Source organism: Panthera leo, chromosome A1 (genome assembly GCF_018350215.1).
Source record: "Panthera leo isolate Ple1 chromosome A1, P.leo_Ple1_pat1.1, whole genome shotgun sequence".
Lineage (NCBI taxonomy): Eukaryota > Metazoa > Chordata > Mammalia > Carnivora > Felidae > Panthera > Panthera leo.
Genome location: NC_056679.1, coordinates 22786334 through 22800936, shown reverse-complemented (window position 1 = coordinate 22800936; position 14603 = coordinate 22786334).

Genomic DNA, 14603 nt, shown 5'->3' with positions numbered 1-14603 from the left:
TGAAGTGGGTTTCTTATAGACAACATATAGTTAGGTTGGGTTTTTTGACCGTTGACATTCAAAGTGATTATTGTAATTGGATCAGTATCTGCCATTTTTATTACTGTTTTCTGTTTGTTGTTCTTGGTTCCTATTTTATCTTTCACTCTTCTGCCTTTTGTGGTTTGGGGTGAGCATTTTCTATGATTCCATTGTCTCATCTAAGTCAATACTAGTTTTTTTTCTCTCTGGGTCTTTCTCATTAATATATAACCTGAGGAAGAACCCTGGTTTAGTCTCTGTTTTCTTACTGTTGATCATTGTGAGCCTTTTATCTTATTGAGAAAATATTAATCACAATTTAAAATTTTAAAAACTATTTACTGTAGATCCCACACTTAATTCTTCCAACCTTATATTGTAAATTAATCCTGAGAAGCAGAATGGGTGGGAATGGGCTCTTGAGAGCTCAAAATCCATTCCTAAATGGCATAAAGCAAGATAGTCCTAGCTCTTTACTGCTTACATTTGTAAATAATTTGATGGGATTTTTATATTTATTTTTTAAACTTACATTTATATTCATATTTTGATGGTAAAAAATCACATAGAAGGATTGATGGTAAAAAAAAATGAATGCCCCCCTCTTTCTACCATCCTCTTCTCCAGTCCCATTTTCCAAGGGAGACCATTGTTAGTAGTTTAACATGTAACAAAATTTTTAGATGACTTTGTTCTTACCCTAGTGGTAAAAGAAGAAAATGTCCTCTGGTCAGATGATGTGGTCTTATGTGTCAAGAACTATGTGTTTGAGAAGTCCAGGGCAGAAACTTCATACTCTGCACAGCTTCCAAGTCATCCATCTCCCAGCATCCTCTAGTTGTTCTTCTGCATTCATGGTGTAACTCACTTCACTACATCCACTTCTGTGTCCCTACAATAAATTTGAAGTTTTATCACATGCCCTGCTTCAAACGCTTTTATGGCATCCCCTGGCTAGGATAAAGGCCATACTTAATCTGCATGATCTCATCCCAACCCAGCCTCTCCAGCCTCATCTTAATAACACTCCCTTTTGTTCTTTGCATTCTGCCACACTGACTGCCTTAGTTTCTTGGTAAATGCAATTTTCCCTCCCTTAAAATTTATTCCCATCCATTCCCCATTGTGCCCTTTAGTTAGCTTCTAGTCAGCTTTCAGAACTTAGTGCAAATGCACTTCCTCAAGGGAAACCTTTCTTGAAGCATTAGGAAAGGTTCTGGTTTTAAAATTTTGTCATCTTTGCTTGTTTAATATAGACCCTTGTTTAAACTAGACCCTTCAATATATATAGGATGGCTGACACCTAGTTGGAGCTTTTCCTTATTTATTGAGTGGATTAATCCTTCCTTCCTGTACCACCCTAGTCTTACCCACTGTTCCCTTTATTCTGGATAGTATGTCCAGATGTCTCTATATATCTCTTCCAAAGTCTTTGCTGGCTTCTAAAACCTATTCATTCTGGATCTTAGTGAGTTGACAAATATAAATCTGATTATGTCTTTTATAAAAGTTTCTGAGGTGTTCTATTGCACTTAGGAAAAAATACAAACTCTTTTCAAGCTCTAAAATTCTGCTCTGGGTACATTTCTGTTCACCACTTAACTTTTTATCCTAACTTCTTTCTGTTCCAGCCTTCATGTAAGCTGGTGGCCCTGCCTGAAACAGTTTTCTCTCTGCCTGTCCCCACCCCTGCCTCCGCAAACAGAACATTTAACTCCCACTCATCCTTCAGATCTCAGATTAAAATTAAACATTTCCTCAGAGAGGCCACAATGCCTATCTTTATTTCTTTTAACTTCCATGTTACTTTATTATCTGTCTCCCCAAAACCTTTCTTTAGGCTATCGCAAAGCTTATGCACCATCGTGTCCTGTCTACCTGGCACATGGTAGGTCTTAACATTGAATGAAAGAGTAAACTAATTTCTTGGTCAGTTGTAGCTACAGAGGAAAAAAAAAAAAGTTCAATATCAACTTCATTAAAACCGAAGTATTTTTTTGGCACGCAATCTTCGGCATTTGAGTGGACCGTTTAATTAATAATAAATGGGCTACATTTTGTGGTTCGAGTCACTCAGCTGATAAGGGTTTTACTTGGAGGCAGCTTCATCCTGGCTGGCATACTGTGCAAAAGACACAGCCTTGTTTTAAGTAAAATGTTCTGTGGGGGGCCATATTAAGGTTTTTATAGGACCAAGTGGTGACTGATAACTATATATCCCCGAATGTTTCAAGCCAAGATTGTCTTTTTCCGTATCATGTCATTACATGGAATTTGGGACCAGATGCTCTTTGATATTCAAAAGGATGCCAACATTCTTTTAGGCCCAGTGAGGACCAAAAGGAAGTAGAATTAAGTTTAAAAATGTAGGCAGACTACTTGGTTGTCACAGTCCTGGAGATAGCTATTTGTATTTATTGGGTGGGGCCACAGATGCTAAATGTCTTAAAAGTACGGAGTCCTGCACAACAAAGGATTGCCCTGCCTGATTTGTCAATTATACCCCTGCTGGGAAGCATGAAAAGAGACTTTCTTGAATACCAGGGAGAAAGGCATCCATTAGACTGCCGCCAACTCAGTGAAGCCAGGCATAGTTTTCCATTCGGGCACGACTGTGGCAGTTTCTTAGAATATTTTTTGTAACAAAACATATAATTAGCCAAATACAAGTTTGGTAGCTAAGCCCCATGTATCTAGTTCTCCCCCCCGCCCCCCCCCCCCGATCTAGTTTTAATCAGCTCCAGAAAACATTATACTTTAGTCAACCCTTAATTATCTGATATCCAACTCCTGTCACAAACCTGGCTGAGACATGCAGGAAGGTAAGCATACGAAGTGAGAATGCTCTATTCCTTGGGAATGAGTCTAGATTCTTTCTATCCTGAAGCTAGGGCACTGTAGAAAACCACTCTATTGTGAATAGCTTCCTTTAATTCTGCATAAAAATGCTTTCATAGAACCATCACTTAGTATCCTCTTGACTTTTGTTAAGAACTGATAGAAATAAAAATGAACCAAAAGCGTTTCAACTTTTATAAAAATTCTGGTGAAAGTATGTAATATCTAGTGCTTCTTATCAAAATATTCTTAATTTGGTATTAGGAAAAATTTGTGTCTCCTGGTACATGCTAATATTAGCTAACAGAGCTAAGTAGTCTCTTTCCCCTTTACTTGGTGGCTGGGAAACTCAGAACAAAACTTTGTGCTCCATTAGATTAATTGCTTTTAGCCTAGGTTTTTGTGTATGTAACCTTTTAAGTAGTAGTCTCATGTTTTGTTGTGTATTTTAGGTAGAATTTACATGCAATAAAATGCACACGTGTTCGATGAGTGTTGACCATTTTCTATGTCTGTGTTAACAACGATCCGAACATTTTCATCATCCCGGGAAGTTCACTTGTGCCCCTTTGCACTCAGTACCCACTCCTGTTGCAACTGCTTTCTGGCTTCTATGCCCATAGATGAGTTTTTGGCTGTTCTTGAACTTTGTTTGAATGGGATCATAGAATATATATGTAATCTTTTTGTCTAGCTTTTTTCACTCAACATTGTTGACATTGTGCTGTTGCATGAATCAGTAGTTCTTTTTAATTACTGAGTATAGGGGCGCCTGGGTGGCTCAGTCAATTAAGCATCCAACTTCGGCTCAGGTGGTGATCTCACAGTTCGTGAATTCGAGCACCGCATCAGGCTCTGTGCTGACAGCTTAGAGCCTGGAGCCTGCTTTGGATTCTGTGTCTCCCTCTCTCTCTGTTCCTCCCCTGCTTGTGCTCTGTCTCTTCTTCAAAAATAAATAAAAAACAAAAAAAAATTAATTACTGAGTAGCATTTCATTTAAATATACTTCAATTTATCAGTTTCTCTGCATATTGATACTTCAGTTTCCAGTGTTTGGCTATTTTGAATAAACTTGCTTTGAACATTTGTGTACAGTTCTTGATGGACAGATCATGTTTAAAAATAATGATTTTATTGTGAAAGCATCTTCAGTGTAAACTTCATATCTTTATGAAAGGAGTTGGTAAAGTGTAATAAATACGTGGAAATATAGCCGCCCCCTAGGATTAGATTTATAGTCATTAACTTAAAACACTAAAAACAGCTTCTAAATATTAGTTTCCCATTGTTTTAGAATTGAAGGTCAGGTCAAATATGTAACTTACCTCTTCAAATAAACTGCAAATTGGATACCTTCTCATTTAAGTCCCTTCTAAGGTATAGGTTGCTATCTTCAAATCCCCATTTTTTTTTGTCCAATAGTCACACCAAACTTAACATATTCAAAGCCAAATTTGATTTTCTTCCCCAGACGTAACTCTCCCATGGTTTCCTCACCTCAACTGTTTTTCAGTTGTTCAGCCTAAAAATGTGGACTCGTCCTAGATTCCTCTGTTTTGTAAACGTCGCATTGCACCCATCAGCAAATCTGGTGCACTCTGCCTTCAGAATGCAGATTATCAGCGCTTCAGCCACTTCCCACTCTCTGTAATGCTAACATGCTAGTCAAAGCCACCATCCTCTCTTGCTTGAATTGGTGCCATAGCTTCCTAACTCACCTTCCTGCTCCCATCTTTGGCCCCAAGAGCCTATTCTAAACAGGGGAGGGATCCTTTTTCAATCTCAGTCACATCAGGTCACCCTGCTCAAAACCCGACACTCATTCAAAATAAAAGCCAAAGTTCTTACAACGGTCTACAAAGCCATAAGTCATCTGGCCTTCCAGAACCTCTCCTCACATCATCTCTGACCACTCTTGCCCTTTGCTACCCCTCTGCAATCACGTGGCTGCCTCACTTACCTTTGCACGACCAAGAGCAATCCTGCCTCAGCCATTGCACTTGGTGTTTCTGGGCCGGGAACCCCATTCTCCTCCAGCCCTCACATACATCTCAAGTCACACTGCCTTACTTTATTCTTACCTCTACTCACTGTCCCTTCATTCATTAGGTCTTCCTTGATCACCTTTGGTCACCCCCAAAGTTGGCAGTGTCTGTATTGTATTCTTACTTACCTCACCCAAGCCAGACCTTGAAGACTGCTTCAAGTCTGAGGATGGGCAGAAATGATGGCTAGAACTTGGCTCAAGATTCCAGAAACAGCTAATACTCAATGTAAAGAATAACAAGGAAGTGATTGAGGACACTTTTCTCATAGTCTCCCTGGTTTTCTCATGGAGGCTCCTCTGGAGTTTGAAGGTCTCCACAGCCCACATGGAGTGAGATGTCCATTAGCTAGAGAAGCATAGAGCTGTGGGCTCTGCCTCATCCCTTCACTCCCCTGCAGCACTCAGCAACCAGAAACAACCTGTACTGTCTTACTCTGCTGTACAGTGAACCTGATCAACAAGGCCTTATAGCTGGGTGTCCTTGTGCTGTTGACAACCTCCCATTATCTGTGTCTGCACTCCACTGGGGTCTAAGAGTTTGCAGTCTTTCCCTTTATAGGCCGCCTTGGCCATAGCCTATCACAAAGCCTTATTTTCTCTATGGCCCTTATCACCATTTTACCTATTATATACTTATTTTTTGTACTTGTTTATTGTCTGTCTCTCCAAGTAAAATGTAAGTTCCCTGAGAACACAGACTTTACTCTTTCTGTTCATGCTGTATTCCTAGTACCTAGAATAGCACCTGACACATGGTAAATACTTAGTAAATATTTACTGAGTTAATTTTGCTCAATATATTTAACATGGGTTTATGTAGTTCCTTCTAAAAAATAGGCAGCACTGTATAGATTTCAGTGGCTGCTAATGTCAAATCACTCCAAACCTCCCTTTTTGCTTTTCTTTTTCCTTTTCATTTCAGAGTCTTATATAGGGGTTGGAATGACCATGGGAATCAAGTTGCATATACCCCAGGTTTGGTACTAGTTTTGTTGCCGTGTTGCAGTAAGCTGGGAATTGTGTCTTTGGTAGCCAGGGTGAAAGAAAATGTACTATTTTAATGTCTCAAGTTCAAATTCCCTCTCATATAGGGATCCCTTGAATGTGATAATGTTGAATCACATTGGAGAATAAAAGATGGCAAAGACTGTATTGGAATTCAGACTGATTCACAAGTAAAGACCTCTTGGAAATAACATTCTGAGAAAGGTCCTTCGTATTTGAAAATCTGCAAGTTTTGGGATCTGGATGATGTGAGTGGTACAGAGACTTGAAATGGAAATTGTAGGGGTGCCTGGTGGCTCAGTCGGTTAAGCATCCGACTCTTCAGGTCATGATCTCACAGTTCATGGGTTCAAGCCCCTCATCAGGCTCTGTGCTGACAGAGCCTGCTTGGGATTCTGACTCCCTTTCTCTCTGCCCCTCTCCCATTTGCTATCTCTCTAAAAAAATAAATGAAAATAAACTTAAAAAAAATTTTTAAATGGAAATTTTAGCTTCTTCTCATTGATTCATTCCAATAAATATTTTATCAAATGTCTAAAATATCAGATACCTCAAATATGTAATCCTAATTGTGATCTATTTTTTTCAACAAGTGAACATTGTTTCTATAGTAAGATATTTTCTGCTCAATGACCCAGAAAATCCCACTCCCTGGTTGTCAGTAAGTAATATTCATTGAATACCCACGTGTGCAGATTACAGCATTAACTTCTACCTTAAAGCAGTTTGCAATTTCTGTCTGCTCAAGGGGCTTGGTTGAAAGGAAATTAATAAATAAGCTTGACTATAAGACTCATTGCTTCCAATGGAAGAAAGGATGTTGACTACTAAAACTTTTATAAATCACCTCTTTTTGTAATATGGAAGCAACTGAAATTTGTTTTTCATATTTTGAGAGGATATTTGCTACTGACACTATCGAACTGATACTATGTTTGAGGGTGGGGCTTATACCTGGGAGGGTTGTGAATCTTGTATCACCTTCCCCAAATACTCAAAAGACCATGGTCAGGAAGAGGGTTATTGCGAGAACAAGGGCATTACACAGCACATTCTGGTCAAGAATAATAAATAAGGAAAACAGAGTAATCAGCTTTTAAAGAAGACATGTATATATAAAAACAATCTGCAAAGTCAAAGTAATTTGCAGAAACTTCCTAGTTTCACCATTGAGATGCCTCTTGTCAATACTATTTACTTAAAACAGTCTAAGACAAGGTGCAACCTATTGATCAGTTTCTCATAATCAATTCTTAGCCAGAAAATGTAAGGACCCTTCTGTGAGTTCTACCTTACCAGAAGCCATGGGCTTCCTGGAATGACTTAGAAATCTCAGATCTGACAATGATTTTGAAACACAATTTTCAGTATTATTGACCCACCCAGCCATTCCTAGATGTACAAATTATATGGCCACCTGGCGTGTGACCAGAACAGAGGACCAGGCAGAGAGCACAGCAAGGAGAACAGGAACAGAAGAGACACTTTTGCCCATTGACCATTACCTTTGTATTTTTTATAAGATCACATTTTTGAATTTTTATTATGGAAAATTTTGAACATAGACACAAAAATAGAACAATAATAAATGCACATGAACCCATCAATCAGCTTTACCCGTCAGCAACATTTTGTCTTTCTCAATGTATCCATCCCCTCTTGTATTGTATGGTATGGTATTGTATTATTTATTTATTTTTTATTTCTGCTGGAATATTTTAAAGCAGCTCTCAGACATATCGCTTCACCCTTAATTAGTACAGTACACATCTCTTTTTAAAGCAAAATCACAATACTATTATCCCCATCCTAAACAAAATTAACATTAATTCCTTTTATTAGCTAATAATAAATTATTATTTATTAGACCTCTAAATCCATGTTCATATTTCCTCAGTTGGTTCAAAATGGCTTTAGTATAGTTGGTATGTTTGAAATGGGATTCAGGCAAGGTACGCCCCTTGCATTTGGTTGCTATATCCCTTAAGTCTATTTTAATTTATGAGTTCATTTCCCCTTCTCCACCCTTCTGCCATTTACTGACTGAAAAGTTGGGTCATGTGTCCTGTAGAATTTCCCAAATTTTGAATTGTGCTGATTGAGTTTCTATGATGTCACTTAAAATTTTTCTCTATCCCCTGTATTTTTTGTAAACTGATAGATCTGGAGGAGGAATTCAATTCAGGTGATTGATTGATTGATTGATTGAGGCAAGAATACTCATTGGAGGTGCTGTAAGCTTTCTATTGCATCACATTAATAGGAAGTGATATTAAGCTTGATTAATGGGTTTGCTAGGTTTATATCATTTTATTTAAAATTCTTAATTATGAATATAATACACTCACTATGGAAAAATTTAAAAAATATAGATAGCGATCAAGAAGAAAATAAAAAGTAAGAGTATGCCTACATTCCAAAGAAGACTACTATTTGTATTTGGTGTACATCTTTCCCAGTTTCTTCTGTTTTGGTTGAAACTTTCTCTTTTTGCTCCCTAATTGGACTTATGCTGCCTTTAAAAATATAATCCAGTAAGCCCATTCACTAATAAATATTTTGGGTGCCTATTACATTTTTGTGATAATAGAAAGAAGAAAAGGAGGAAGGGTACGATTTGAGCCTCTGCTATCAAGCTGTTGCTGTTATATTATTTTTTACTTATCTTCACAATGACTGTGTGAGAGAGGTATTCTATTCCCATTTTATGAAAGAGGAAATAAAGACTCAGACCTCTTGGAATCTTTAACTTTGAGTCCGAAGAGTCTTGAAGTCTTTTGGTTACATCTGAAGTCCTGGCATTCATTTTCTTCCTGAATTTGGGGGGTAACTATCAAACAGAACCATTCTATCTCGTCAGTTAAGAATGTACTTGATGGTCATGAAAAAACTTTAAAGTTGCTTAAAAGGCTTGAGAGATTTTATTTGATAAGTAGCAAAGCAAACTCATTTAGGTGTATGAAAATAAAGTACAGAATGTTGTGCATTTTTCAGAGATTAAGAAAGTTTTGCATGTTTCCTATGTTTTACTTCATCTTTACTGTTTATCTTTTGTAGTACTGGCAGTTAGTCTTTAACTTAAAATAGGTAAAGGAGTGAAAAAGAGGACAAAAATCTGATGCAAGAGTTTGGATTTTGGGTTATCTATAAATCCTTTGACATCAATTCTTAATTGCATGAGTTAATTCAAAGAAGTACAGAATTTTATTTATTATTTATTTTTTAAAATTTTTATCTAAATCCAAGTTAGTTAACATATAGTGTAATAATGGTTTCAGGAGTAGAATTTAGTGATTCATCATTTACATATAACACCCAGTGCTCATCCCAACAAATGTTCTCCTTAATGCCCTTCACCATTTAGCCCATCCCCCCACCCAACACCTTTCCAGCACCTCTGTTTATTCTCTGTATTTAATAGTCTCTTATGGTTTGCCTCCCTGTTTTTATCTTATTTTAACTTGCCTTCCCCCATGTTCATCTGTTTCATTTCATAAATGCCACATATGAGTGAGATCATATAATTTTTGTCTTTCTCTGATTTTGCTTAGCATAATACATTCTAGCTCCATCCATGTTGCAAATGGCAAGATTTCATTCTTTTTGAGGGCCAAGCAGTATTCCATTGTTTATATATACCACATCTTTTTTATCCGTGTTGATGGACATTTGTGTTTCCATAATTTGGCTATTGTTGATAGTGCTGCTATAAACATTGAGGAAACACAGTATTTTAGAACTGGAAGGTGTCTTAAAGATCATCTTCTGGAACATTTTCAATATATAATGAAGAGTCTACAGCCCCAGTGGGTTCAGTGCCTTTCCTCAGGTAACTCAACTACTTTGACATCAAGGTATGAGTTGAACTCAACATCTTTAACCTTCAGTTGTATATTGCCTTTGTGTGAATTTAACCTATTTTAACAATTTTTCCCCGCTATGAACAGAAGGAAATGTTTAAACAATCTTTTCATTACACTTAGGGTGGCCACTAATTTTACCAGACTCAGAAGCACGTCCTAGTGTTGTAAAACATATGCCAAGAATGGTTTCTTACTATTATGAAAGCTGAGGGCCAGGATACAAAGGGCCCTGTCTTTAGACAGGGAGAGAAAACACGTTTGAAATAAACGGTGATTATATTTTCTAGACTTTCTTTAATCCTCTTCAGGAAAAGTTTAAATAAATGTATCTTTTAGAACCACTGAATAGTTTAATTCCAAAATAGAGGTAGAAGAGTAATAAGCTTGATTGTAATATTACTGATCATGCTTTTTTAAAAGTAGAAATATTTGCATATAGAAAAGTAGAAATATGTAAAACTCATTTGGGAAAATTGAAGCAAAATCTTTCATCATGCTAACTTAAAATGCAAACATAAAAGTTGGAAATAAATGGCAGGAAAGAGCTGAGTAATAAGCCCTTGGGACAATGGTTTGAAGCAGCTAGATAATGTGTTTAGTATCCAGTTTCCTACCATTTTGTATAAACATTGCCTCTCTGTTTCCTTCGTGGATAAATTTAACCTAAAAATCAGTCTCAGTGTCTCCAGTGCTGTCCTGTTTGTAGGGCAATAATCAGTCCACAGGTTTTTGACAGTTTGTGGCTTACAGGATATCCTTCAGCAGACAGACATGTGCATTAGTCATCCATTTTCTGATGATATTTCTGGACTGCATACAGGGACTGATGGTGCCATGTGGTACATGGCTATTTATTCTGGTTTTTAAGCAACTGGAATGCAGGGAACTATTTAGTTCCATGGTACTTGACAGAAGGGAACAGATTTGCTAGACAAGGTTGAAAACAAGCGTGTCATTGTAGGCTGAGAATAAATTGGCATAAATGTAGTATCCTTCCTATATGCATAGCCACTAGTAAAGAATAGTATCAGGTACCATTAACATTCAAACCAAAGTTTTTAAAAAATACACAGTGGAGGAAAGGGAGCTTTGAAGTACCCATCAATTAACTTCACAATTATCAACTCATAACCAGTCCAGTTTGTCCCTATCTGCTTCCCAACCCTGACTATGGTAAAGCAAATTCCAGACATCAAATTATTTTATCACAAATATTTTAACATTTATCTCTAAAAGACAGGGGTCTTTTTTAAAAAAGACAACCACACTACCATATCACAACTGGAAAATGGACAAAAATAACTTAATTCATTAAACATACACTTGCTATTGAAATTTCCTGGGGTCTCATAAATTTTTTTTCTTTATTTTGAAGTTTATATGTTTGGATCAGTATCCACACATTGCAATTGGCTGTTTGTTAATTTTTTTTTAATTTAAAAAATTGTTTTAATTTACTTGTGGTAAAATACACATAAGGTTTACTATCTTAACCATGTTTACATGTATAGTTTAGTAGTGCTAGGTACCTTCACCCTATTGTACAATCATCACCACTACCTATCTCCAGAACTCTTTGTATATTGCAAAACTGAAACTTTATGTCCGTTAAACAACAATTTCCCACCACCCATTCCCTAGACCCTTGGCAACCACCATTCTACTTTGTCTCCTTGAATTTGGTCACTCTAGGTACCTCATTATTAGTGCAATCATATAGTATATATCGTTTTGTGACTGGCTTATTGCACTCAGCAATAATGTTCTCAAAATTTATCCATGTTGGAGCATGTGTCAGAATTTCATTCCTTTTTAAGGTTGAATAATATTCTATTATATGTGCGTACCACATTTTGTTTATCTAGTCATCTGTTGTTGGACACTTGGGTTCCTTCCACCTCTTGGCTGTTTTGAGTAATGCTTCTATAATGTGCATATACAAGTATATTTTTGAGACCTGCTTTCAATTCCTCTGGATGTGTACCCGGAAATGGTATTACTAGATCCTATGGTAATTCTATTTTTATTTTACCTTTATAAGGAAGCACCACACCATTTTCCTTAACGGTGTGCCACTTTACATTCCCAGCAACAGTGCACAAGAGTTCCAGTTTCTCACATCTTTGCCAACTCTTGTTATTTTCGGTTATTCATGAGTTTTTCTTTGTTTTAATAGTAGCCATACTAATGGGTATGAGGTGGTATCTCATTGTAATTTTGATTTGCATTTCCCTAATGACTAGTGATGAGCATCTTTTCATGTGTTTCTTGGCCATTTGTATATTTTCTTTGGAGAGATGTCTATTCAAATCCTTTTGCCCATTTAAAAAAAATATATATTTTTTAATGTTTATTCCTGAGAGAGAGAGACAGAGACAGAGCATGAGCAGGAAAGGGCAGAGAGAAAGGGAGACACAATCCAAAGCAGGCTCCAGGCTCTGAGCTGTCAGCACAGAGCCCGATGCGGGGCCCAAACCCACGGACAGCGAGATCATGACCTGAGCCGAAGTTGGGCACACAACTGACCGAGCCACCCAGGTGCCCCCTTTTGCCCATTTTTTAAGCAGGTTTTTTGTTTTTAGGTTATAGGAGTTCTTTATATGTTCTGAACGTTAACCCTTTATCATATAACGATTTGCAAATATTTTCTCCCATTCCATAGACTAACTTCTCAATCTAATTGTGTCTTGATGCACTGTTTTAAATTTTGATGTGGTCCAATTTTCTTATTTTTACTTTTGTGGTCTGTGCTTTTGGTATTATATCCAACATATCACTGCCAAATCCAATGTCATGAAGCTTTTCCCATATGTTTTCTTCTAAGCACTTAAAAAATGTATTTATTATTTTTATTTTGGAGAGAGAGCACATGCATGAGCTGGGAAGTGGGGTAGAGGGAGAGAGAGAGAGTGAGAGAGAGAGAAAATCTTGGACAGGCTGCATGTTCAGTACAAAGCCCAATGCAGGGCTTGATCCCACGACCCTGTGAATATCCACCTGAGCTGAAATGAAGAGTTGAACCCTTAACTGACTGAGCCACCCAAGCACCCCTCTTCTAAGCATTTTATACTTTGAGCTCTTACGTTTCGGTGTTTGAACCATCTTTAGTTAGTTTTTGTATATGGTGTGAAGTAAGACTTTTACATGTTTTAATCTATAAGTTCTTCCCTTTTTTTCTCTCTCCCCCACCCACTTATTTTTTCCTTGCAATTTATTGAAGACACTGGGTTATTTTTCTTGAAGACTGGCTTTTGTTAACTGCATCCTTGTGGTTTCACTTAACAGATTCTTCTGTTTCTCTTCCTTGCATTTTCTCTAAACTGGTAGCTGACTCTAAAGGTGTAGTTTGATTTTGGCTCAATGTTTTTGGCAACAAACTTCATAGGTATTTTAGGCACATCAGGAAGTACATATCTGGTTGTCTTTTTGTTGTGATGTTAACCATCACTGAACAATTATTATTTGTATCCATTCATAAGGGTTATAAACAAGTGATATTCTTTTTTTTTTTTTTTTTTTAAATTTTTTTTTTTTCAACGTTTTTTATTTATTTTTGGGACAGAGAGAGACAGAGCATGAACGGGGGAGGGGCAGAGAGAGAGGGAGACACAGAATCGGAAACAGGCTCCAGGCTCCGAGCCATCAGCCCAGAGCCTGACGCGGGGCTCGAACTCACGGACCGCGAGATCGTGACCTGGCTGAAGTCGGACGCTTAACCGACTGCGCCACCCAGGCGCCCCTAAACAAGTGATATTCTAATTCACTCATTCTCTCTTCCCTTATTTACTGGAAAAATTCTGAATGGTGAAACTTCTCATTATCAACTAACTAATATCTTAGTTTATAAGTTCATATAAGAAAAATAACACAAATATTAGATTCTTATTCTTAATTTAACAATTTTCAAAATAACGAGTTGGTTCCCTAGTATTCTCCAATAGTGACAAATGCACCTTTTTTTTTTTTTTTGGTTTTATTATAAACCTATCATGAACTTATTATGAAAAAATGTTTTATGTACTTCAATTCATTTTAGTTATTAATTTCATATGTGCTCACGTTGTCCCATCTTTTCTAGTGGGAGCCTCTTCAGTTTAACTCTTGACTCCTTTTGAAATAATCATTAATCTTTGATCTTTGATAGCCTCCTTGCAATCTGAAATGACAAGCTATTCCAGGCTTGTTTTTAACATTTTCTTCTCCAGATCAGGAATCAGCCAATTTCTGAGGAGCTCTGATTCATTTTCCTGAGAAATGATATGTAGAGATTACAACTTGGGGCATAAGATATATTCGTTGCTATTAGGTTTGCCATTATTTCTAGACCTTTTCAATGGACTGACAAATATATGATATATATCATATATATGCCATATGTATGCACATATATATATATGCACACACAACATATATATGTGTGTATATACACATGCTCTATGTGTGTAAATATGCATATATTTGTATACAGTCAGTCTAATATAAAAGATAACAAAACATTAATTCATTTTGATACTGCCAATGCAGGAGTTTTATTTAACTTAATTGATCTTACATCTGTAGACCTTTCCCCCATGCTTCACTTTATTGTCACAACGCATACACACCTCAGCATAACAATAGCAACACTGCTGTCCACAATATGATTACTGAAAACAGTTTACAAAATATTTTCTTAGTTCACTTGTCCTTAAAGTGTATCTTACTAAGAATGTACAGTTAAATTGCTGAATTTGTCTAACTTTTAAGTAATAGCTTTGTTGAGATGTAATTCATAGATCATACAATTCACACACATCATAAAATTCAGTGTTTTTTTTTTAATTTTTTTT